Here is a 10,812-nt window from a genome sequence, read left to right as displayed (position 1 = left end):
TTAAAGATACACTTCTTGATAATCCCACCACAGTGTCCAATTTCAAATAGGCTTTACAGCAAAGCACCACAAACGATTATGTTAGTGTTACGGATGTGAAATGGCTAGCTAGTTAGCGGTGGTGCGCGCTAGCAGCCTGTCAGTCGGTTACGTCACTTGCTCTGAAACCTAGAAGTAGTGGTTCCCCTTGCTCTGCAAGGGCCGCAGCTTTTGTGGAGCGATGGGTAACGATGCTTCGTGGGTGACTGTTGTTGATGTGTGCAGAGGGTCCCTGGTTCGCGCCCTGGTCGGGGCGAGGGGACGGTTTAAAGTTATACTGTTACATTAGGTCAGAGCCAAGTCACAGAAAAACACAGCCATTTTTCCAGCCAAAGAGAGTAGTCACAAAAAGCACAAATAGAGATAAAATTAATCACTAACCTTTGATGATCTTCATCAGATGACACTCATATGACTTCATGTTACACAATACATGTATGTTTTGTTTGATAAAGTTCATATTTATATAAAAAAATCTGAGTTTACATTGGAGCTTTATGTTCAGTAGTTCCAAAAACATTCGGTGATTTTGCAGAGAGCCACATCAGTTAACAGAAATACTCATTATAAATGTTGATAAAAATACAAGTGTTATGCATGGAACTTTAGATACACTTCTCCTTAATGCAACCGCTGTGTCAGATTTCAAAAAGCTTTACGGAAAAAGCAAACCATGCAATAATCTGAGTACGGCGCTCAGAGCCAAAACCAGCCAAAAAGATATCCGCCATATTGTGCAGTCAACAGAAGTCAGAAATAACATTATAAATATTCACTTACCTTTGATGATCTTCCTCAGAATGCACTCCCAGGAATCCCAGTTCCACAATAAATGTTGGTTTTGTTCGATAATGTCCATCATTTATGTCCAAATAGCTTCTTTTGTTAGCGCGTTTGGTAAACAAATCAAAACTCACGAAGCGCGTTCACTAGTTGCAGACGAAATGTCAAAAAGTTCCGTTACAGTCCGTAGAAACATGTCAAACGATGTATAGAATCAATCTTTAGGATGTTTTTTATCATAAATCTTCAATAATGTTCCAACCGGAGAATTCCTTTGTCTGTAGAAAAGCAATGGAACGCGAGGTCGCTCTCACGTGAACGAGCGTCACGAGCGCGTGGCTCTCTGGCAGACCTCTGACTCATTCCACTCTCATTCAGCCCCCCTTCACAGCAGAAGCCTGAAACAACGTTCTAAAGACTGTTGACATCTGGAAGCCTTAGGAAGTGCAACATGACCAATATCCCACTGTATCTTCAATAGGGAATGAGTTGAAAAACGACCAACCTCAGATTTCCCACTTCCTGGTTGGATTTTTTCTCAGGTTTTTGCCTGCCATATGAGTTCTGTTATACTCACAGACATCATTCAAACAGTTTTAGAAACTTCGGAGTGTTTTCTATCCAACTATACTAATAATATGCATATATTAGCAACTAGGACTGAGTAGGAGGCAGTTTACTCTCGGCACCTTATTCATGTAACTACTCAATACTGCCCAAAGCCATAACAAGTTAATAAATGGAATTTTGTGGTGCTGTACTCTAACAGCGAGCTGAGCCAGTTGAAAGTATTGTCACCAGGGATATATTGTTGGTGACTGTGTGCTCCTGAAGTACTGTGTCTCTGTGTGCTCCTTCATTAGTTTTGTGTTTTTTATTAATTTATTTCTGGTACTCTCCTACCTGAGAGGCATGAGGCCTGTGTGGAGTTGCACTGTTAAAATCATCCCAGTGTGGAGATGAAACACCTGTGTTACAAAGCCACATGCTCTGTCCTCTCTGCTCTACCTAGGTGTTTTAATGTGGGTAATACAAAGATAATACTAATACCGAGATAACCACTGCTCTACCTAGGTGTTTTAATGTTGGTAATACAAAGATAATACTAATACAGAGATAACCACTGCTCTATCTAGGTGTTTTAATGTGGATAATACTAATACAGAGATAACCATTGGACATGCATTTTCCATTATGTCATTGTGTTTACCATTTCAGAACCTTACATCTGTAGTTTAAAGCATATGCAGGGCATTATATAAGAGCCCTTGACTTTTTCCACATTTTGTTAAGTTACAGCCTTATTCGAAAATAGATTAAATGCATTTTTTACCCCTCATCAATATACACACAATACCCCATAATGACAAAGCACATTTTTTAGCAAATTTATAAAAATAAAAAAATATATAAAAAAATATAAAAAGTATTCAGACCCTTTGCTCTCAGACTCAAAATTGAGCTCAAGTGCATCCTGTTTCCATTGATCATCCTTGAGATGTTTCTACAACTTGACTGGAATCCACCTGTGGTAAATTCAAANTTGCACTGTTAAAATCATCCCAGTGTGGAGATGAAACACCTGTGTTACAAAGCCACATGCTCTGTCCTCTCTGCTCTACCTAGGTGTTTTAATGTGGGTAATACAAAGATAATACTAATACCGAGATAACCACTGCTCTACCTAGGTGTTTTAATGTTGGTAATACAAAGATAATACTAATACAGAGATAACCACTGCTCTATCTAGGTGTTTTAATGTGGATAATACTAATACAGAGATAACCATTGGACATGCATTTTCCATTATGTCATTGTGTTTACCATTTCAGAACCTTACATCTGTAGTTTAAAGCATATGCAGGGCATTATATAAGAGCCCTTGACTTTTTCCACATTTTGTTAAGTTACAGCCTTATTCGAAAATAGATTAAATGCATTTTTTACCCCTCATCAATATACACACAATACCCCATAATGACAAAGCACATTTTTTAGCAAATTTATAAAAATAAAAAAATATATAAAAAAATATAAAAAGTATTCAGACCCTTTGCTCTCAGACTCAAAATTGAGCTCAAGTGCATCCTGTTTCCATTGATCATCCTTGAGATGTTTCTACAACTTGACTGGAATCCACCTGTGGTAAATTCAAATGATTGGACATGATTGGAACAAGAACACACCTGTCTATATAAGGTCCCACAGTTGACAGTACATGTCAGAGCAAAAACCAAGCAATGAGGTCAAAGAAATTGTCCGTCGAGCTCCGAGACAGGTTTGTGGCGAGGCACAGATCTGGGGAAGAGTACCAACACATTTCTCAAATCTCTGTTGGCCGGACTCCCTGCTTCTGCCGTCAAACTCCTGCCCCACGTTGGGCGCAAACCTTTTAAGGGCTCCTGAGTGGCGCAGCTGTCTAAGAAACTGCATCTCAGTGCAAGAGACATCACTACAGTCTCTGGTTCGAATCCAGGCAGAATCACATCCGGCTGTGATTGTGAGTCCCATAGGGAAGCGCACAATTGGCCCAGCATCGTCCGGGTTTGGCCAGGGTTGGCTGTCATTGTAAATAAGAATTTGTTCTTAACTGACTTGACTAGTTTAATAATGATTAAATTAAAAAGTGGGATGCATGCCAGCAAAGCCACTACACAACACAATACTAAACAATACATTAATTGCACAATAACGGTGCCCACAACCTGTTAGGTCCCACATAAAGCTGACCCAACAGCATAGTCCCAACAACTTACCACTGCTACACCTGGCTATCAACAGAGCCTTGTCTGGCATCGAAAAGTTCATTCAGCCTCATTTACTGCTTTAAAAAAAACATGGCTGGCTTACTTAAACAAATGTGATTTCTACTGACAATTGAGATGTACAAACTATGGCATAAGGGGACGAAAAGCGGATAAGAGGCCATCTGTAATTTCTATTAAGACATTAATGAGCGAGCTAGGATGGACGTAGTCAATATAACCATTTGTTAAGCCCTTTTGAAATGCAAAGAAACAGAATTCAGAACATGGGCCGTTCTTACAGTGCATTGTACACCAAGTCAGAACCGTAGGATAAATAAAGGGGCATATAAGCAGACAATGAAAACCCTTACAATATTCAATGATTATATTCCTATAAAACAGGTTATAGGCTACATGTGAACCACCAAGTCAGAACAGTGGGCAAAATTAAGAGGTGAAAATAGACCAAATTATTAGGGTGAGGCACATGGGCTACTAACATCTTACTACACAACATACACTTAGTATTACTTTCTTAGCTACAGTATACACATCTCCCGCCCAGGCATATTACATGATTTATGCAGGCAGCAGACAAAGACATTTTTGGACTCACCTTGTTATGCTGTGCTCACTTGAACAGGAAGGGGCACGGCAGTCCTTCGTCGGCATATTTTGTCATCAAAACTCTATCATCAAACTCTATCATCAAAACTCTATCATCAAACTCTATCATCAAACTCTATCATCAAACTCTGGCATTCTCTGGATTTATGGTGCTTTCAAGAAAATTAGGAACTCAGCAAAAAAAAAAAATTATGACGTCAGTGATCTTCAGGTCGTAGCTGTAGAAAGAGGCCCGACGTCCCAATTCCCAATTCCGAGTTGGATGAAAAGTTCAAAAACCTATTTTCCCAGTCGTAGATTGTTTTCCCCCGAGTTCCCAGTTGTCTTGAACTCACTCTAGTCAGATGTGCAGTACAGAGTTAAGATGTTTTGAGCGCGGGCACAAATCAAGCTTCATGGACAGCACGGCCAATGTTTGAACGTTTACAATTTTTAAAACATAGGAAAAGAGCCCCTTAATCTTAGACTGGTGACCACACAGCCACTCCACTGAATAGCAGGCCTAATGATTGCTTTGCAATGCTTGCAGTTAGCCACTGATTCCTTGAGAAACCACTCATTGTTGAATTTGCAATTTGTTGTGTAATGTTTATTTTTTTTTATTTTTTTTATTTCACCTTTATTAACCAGGTAGGCAAATTGAGAACACGTTCTCATTTACAATTTGCGACCTGGCCAAGATAAAGCAAAGCAGTTTCGACACATACAACAACACATAGTTACACATGGAGTAAAACAAACATACAGTCAATAATACAGTGAAAAATAAGTCTATATACAATGTGAGCAAGTGAGGTGAGATAAGGAAGGTGAAGGCAAATAAAATATATATATATACACTGCTCAAAAAAATAAAGGGAACACTTAAACAACAAAATGTAACTCCAAGTCAATCACACTTCTGTGAAATCAAACTGTCCACTTAGGAAGCAACACTGATTGACAATAAATTTCACATGCTGTTGTGCAAACTGAATAGACAAAAGGTGGAAATTATAAGGCAATTAGCAAGACACCCCCCAAAAAAGGAGTGATTCTGCAGGTGGTGACCACAGACAACTTCTCAGTTCCTATGCTTCCTGGCTGATGTTTTGGTCACTTTTGAATGCTGGCGCGTGCTCTCCACTACTAGTGGTAGCATGAGACGGAGTCTACAACCTCACAACAAGTGGCTCAGGTTAGTGCAGTCATCCAGGATGGCAACATCAATGCGAGCTGTGGCAAAAAGGTTTGCTGTGTCTGTCAGCGTATGTACAGAGCATGGAGGCGCTACCAGGGAGACAGGCCAGTACATCAGGAGACATGGAGGAGGCCGTAGGAGGGCAACGCCCAGCAGCAAGGACCGCGTACCCTCCGCCTTTGTGCAAGGAGGTGCACTGCAGAGCCCTGCAAAATGACCTCCAGCAGGCCACCAAATGTGCATGTGTCTGCTCAAACGGTCAGAAACAGACTCCATGAGGGTGGTATGAGGCCCGACGTCCACAGGTGGGGGTTGTGCTTACAGCCCAGCACCGTGCAGGACGTTTGGCATTTGCCAGAGAACACCAAGATTGGCAAATTCCGCCACTGGCGCCCTGTGCTCTTCACAGATGAAAGCAGGTTCACAACTGAGCACATGAGCACATGTGACAGATGTGACAGAGTCTGGAGACGCCGTGGAGAACGTTCTGCTGCCTGCAACATCCTCCAGCATGACCGGTTTGGCGTGGGTCAGTCCATGGTGTGGGGTGGCATTTCTTTGTGGGCCGCACAGGCCTCCATGTGCTCGCCAGAGGTAGCTTGACTGCCATTAGGTACCGAGATGAGATCCTCAGACCCTTTGTGAGACATATGCTGACACATGCACATTTGTGGCCTGCTGGAGGTCATTTTGCAGGGCTCTGGCAGTGCGCCTCCTTGCACAAAGGCGGAGGTAGCGGTCCCTGCTGCTGGGTTGTTGCCCTCCTAGCGGCCTCCTCCACGTCTCCTGATGTACTGGCCTGTCTCCTGGTAGCGCCTCCATGCTCTGGACACTCGCTGACAGACACAGCAAACCTTTGCCACAAGCTCGCATTGATGTGCCATCCTGGATGAACTGCACGACCGAGAGCCACTTGTTGTGGGTTGTAGACTCCGTCTCATGCTACCACTAGAGTGAGAGCACCGCCAGCATTCAAAAGTGACCAAAACATCAGCCAGGAAGCATAGGAACTGAGAAGTTGTTTGTGGTCACCACCTGCAGAATCACTCTTTTTTGGGGGTGTCCTTGCTAATTGCCTATAATTTCCACCCTTTTGTCTATTCCATTTGCACACGCCATGTGAAATTTATTGTCAATCAGTGTTGCTTCCTAAGTGGTCAGTTTGATTTCATAGAAGTGTGATTGACTTGGAGTTACATTGTGTGTTTAAGTGTTCCCTTTATTTTTTTGAGCAGTGTAAATAAAAATATAAAAAAAGGCCATCGGTGGCGAAGTAAATACAATATAGCAAGTAAAAAAAACACTGGAATGGTTGGTTTGCAGTGGAAGAAGGTGCAAAGTAGAGATAGAAATAAAGGGGTGCAAAGGAGCAAAATAAATAAAATACAGTAGGTAAAGAGGTAGTTGTTTGGGCTAAATTATAGATGGCTATGTACAGGTGCAGTAATCTATGAAACTGCTCTGACAGCTGGTGCTTAAAGCTAGTGAGGGAGAAAGTGTTTCCAGTTTCAGAGATTTTTTGTAGTTCGTTCCAGTCATTGGCAGCAGAGAATTGGAAGGAGAGGCGGCACCAAAGGAAGAATTGGTTTTGGGGGTGACGAGAGAGATATACCTGCTGGAGCGCGTGCTACAGGTAGGTGCTGCTATGGCGACCAGCGAGCTGAGATAAGGGGGACTTACCTAGCAGGGTTTTGTAGATGACCTGGAGCCAGTGGTTTTGGCGACGAGTATGAAGCGAGGGCCAGCCAACGAGAGTGTACAGGTCGCAGTGGTGGGTAGTATATGGGGCTTTGGTGACAAAACGGATGGCACTGTGATAGGACTGCAATCCAATTTATTGAGTAGGGTTTTGGAGGCTATTTTGTAATGAACATCACCGAAGTCGAGGATTGGTAGGATGGTCAGTTTTACAAAGGGTAATGTTTGGCAGCATGAAGTGAAGGATGCTTTGTTGCGGAATAGGAAGCCAATTCTAGATTTAACTTTGGATGGAAGATGTTTGATGTGAGTCTGGAAGGAGAGTTTACAGTCTAACCAGACACCTAGGTAGTTGTATATTCTAAGTCAGAGCCGTCCAGAGTAGTGATGTTGGACAGGCAGGCAGGTGCAGGCAGCGATCAGTTGAAGAGCATGCATTTAGTTTTACTTGTATTTAAGAGCAATTGGAGGCCATGGAAGGAGAGTTGTATGGCATTGAAGCTCGCCTGGAGGGTTGTTAACACAGTTATCAAAAGAAGGGCCAGAAGTATACAGAATAGTGTCGTCTGCGTAGAGGTGGATTCAGAGACTCACCACCAGCAAGGCGACATCATTGATGTATACAGAGAAGAGAGTCGGTCCAAGAATTGAACCCTGTGGCACCCCCATAGAGACTGCCAGAGGTCCGACAACAGACATTATGTCCAATGGCCGATGAGAACGATACGTTTTTATCTATAATTTCTCATTATTTCTCTTCATATGACAAAGATTAAAAAGGATTTTGCCAGTAGATTGTCGACTTGATTCATGGATGATGAACTGCTAGCTCAGATTTTTGAAAAGTATGAATGTTGGAACATATCAGTCCAATCAAAGCGACTGTTAGATATCAACATGATTGGCGTTATTTTTCTCTGTGGACAATGACCTCGAGCCTTCTTGGATGGGCACTTCTAATGTACTATGGCAGCACCAAGGGCTTGAATTTTCAAAAGTTTCTACCCTTAGACTTGGCAGTGACGTATTGTCCCCATGAACTGAACAGGACACTGAGCAATCACGGCCACAACGCTCCATTATTTTCGCTGCTGGCTTGCTCACCTCCAAAGAAGCAATGAGCTAGGCTGAAAGACTGCATTTTGGAGCTGGCCTTACTCAAGAAAACAAAAGAGCTCATTTTTTTGTATGTGGCTTTATTAGTAACTCGATTATAAAAATGTTTTTTTTAATTTTTTTTACATTGTTTTTGCAAACAGATCATTTTTTTCCCACTTTTTAGCTGGCTAACAACTGCGTGGGGCTCAAACAGGTGGCTCACCTGCCTGAATGATGGGTCGCCACTGAACTTATCCTTAAACACTGGCCAGTCGAGTCTGGTGTTTAAACCTTCCAAGTTCCCCATTCATCCTTGCTCCTCTTTGTACATTCCACTGGGCTTCCAGCCGAAGCTCACATCCACTACAAGACAATGTGTTTACTTACGGGTGCAGCAAGAACAGCCCATTCTCTACCTTCAGGCTATGCTCAAACCCGTATCCCAACCCGAGCCACTCGGTCTGCCACCCTCTGGTCTCATGGCCGTCCCACTGCTTACAAGGAGAGGTCAAGCCTCCCTCTCAGCCAGTCAAAACACTTCTCTGTCCTGCACCCCAAACTGGTGGCAACCAGCTTCCCTCTGATGCCTAGGCACACAGAGTCCCTGCGCCATCTGCCCGAAAAAGTCTGAAAACCTAACGTCTTTTAAAGAGTACCCCCCCAAAATCACTAATAATACTAACTACTTAATAATAATAATACAACAAATAATAATATTAAGTGACACTGACTAATTGAGGGAGAATATGTATTTTACTGTGGGTTGTCTCACCTGGCTAATCTTTAGATGAATGTACTTAATGCTGGCTGGTGACATCAAGGGGTCAGAGAGAACTCCCTGACTGTAGTCATACAAACATCCAGGCACTCAGCCCATAAGAACCATTCATACTGTCAGATCCTAATATGAAGAACTGCAATACAACCATAAGAACCATTCTACTGTCAGATCTATTGACAGAACTGATACTAAAGAGAAAGAGAGCGTTGACGCAGTACATATTCATGTAACTTTATTTTCATTTGTGCAGATCAATAAAGTGTGCTTCAATTGCAGTTATCCAAAACACATTCACTGATCAGTAACTAAAATAACTCATCACGAGTTTTAAAGATAATTAATAAACACATGTATTCATTCATAAACTGGTGTATCATTAAATAAAGTTGTAAAAATAATCGTCCCATAAAACTAGTGGTGAAAGTGATCATCACACATTCTCTATCTGATACATGTAGGGGCAAAGGTAGCCTAGTCTTAGAGCGTTGGCCGTTAACCCAAAGGTTGCTAGATCAATCCCCGAGCTGACAAGTAAAAATCTGTTATTCTGAATCTGAACAAGAGGCAGTTTAACCAACTGTTCTAGGGCCTGCATTGTAAATAAGAATTTGTTCTTAAATTAACAGACTTTACCTAGTTAAATAAAGGTTCAAAGTTCTTGTTTTTTTAAAGAAAGTGGTCTACTAGCTCTTCCCACAGAACACTGCCAGAGGACAACCTGGGGTCTCAGAGCAAAACGCTATTATAAGAACATCCGTGCCAATCCCAAAATTTAGTATGTTAGGTTACATTAGGTTACATTACATTACATTACATAACAATACCCAGCAACCCAGTGTGTGAAAACGTTGTGTATACGTACAGAAAACGTTTTGACCCTCTGTCACATTGCCAACAAAAGGGTATATAACAAAGTATTGAGATGAATTTTGTTATTGACCAAAATACTTATTTTCCACCATAATTTGCAAATAAATCATTTAAAAATCCTACAATGTGATTTTCTGGGATTTTTTTTCTCATTTGCCTGTCATAGTTGAAGTGTACCCTATGATGACAATTACAGGCCCTCTCTCATCTTTTTAAGTGGGAGAACCTTGCACCATTGGTGGCCTGACTAAAATACCTTTTGCCCCACTGTATAAACTAAACATGTAAATGTTGTTTTCCATTTTGAGGATTGAAAAATGAAACATTCGCAACAATGTTCCATAGCAACAAAAAGCTAATGTTCTCTCAAAGTGTTGTGCACAAACTTTGGTTTATATCCGCTGTTAATGCAGACATTTCACCTTTGTCAGATAATCCATCCACCTGACAGGTGTGCATATCGAGATGGCTGATAAAACAGCATTATCATTACACAGGTTGCACCTTGTGACTGGGACAATAAAAGGCCACACAACACAATGTCAACAGAATGTCTCCAAGTTCAGGAATGGCAATTGGTCAATGAATGACTGGCAGGAAAAATTCAATATTTATATCTCTACGCATTAAGACACCTCTAAACGTCCTTTAAGAGAATTTTGGCAGTACAATCCACCGGCCTCAACAACTGCAGATCAACATGTAACCACGGCAAGCCCAGGAACCTCTTCACCTGCAGGTTGTCGGGAGGGTGCTGAGTAGTAATTTCTGTCTGTTAATCAAAGACATTTGGTGGGAAAAACTCAATGCTGATTGCATGGGCCTGGCTCCGCAAGTGAGTCTATGCCCTCCCAAGTCCCACCCATGGCTGAGCCCCTGCCCAGTCATGTGAAATCCATAGAATTTAGGGACTCATTTAATTTAAAATGACTGATTTCCTTTATACAAACTATAAAATCTTTGAAATTGTTGCGTGTAGATCCTCTCCC

This window comes from Salvelinus sp. IW2-2015, unplaced genomic scaffold, assembly GCF_002910315.2.
Source record: "Salvelinus sp. IW2-2015 unplaced genomic scaffold, ASM291031v2 Un_scaffold5279, whole genome shotgun sequence".
Taxonomy (NCBI): domain Eukaryota; kingdom Metazoa; phylum Chordata; class Actinopteri; order Salmoniformes; family Salmonidae; genus Salvelinus; species Salvelinus sp. IW2-2015.
This window is presented reverse-complemented; position numbering follows the sequence as displayed.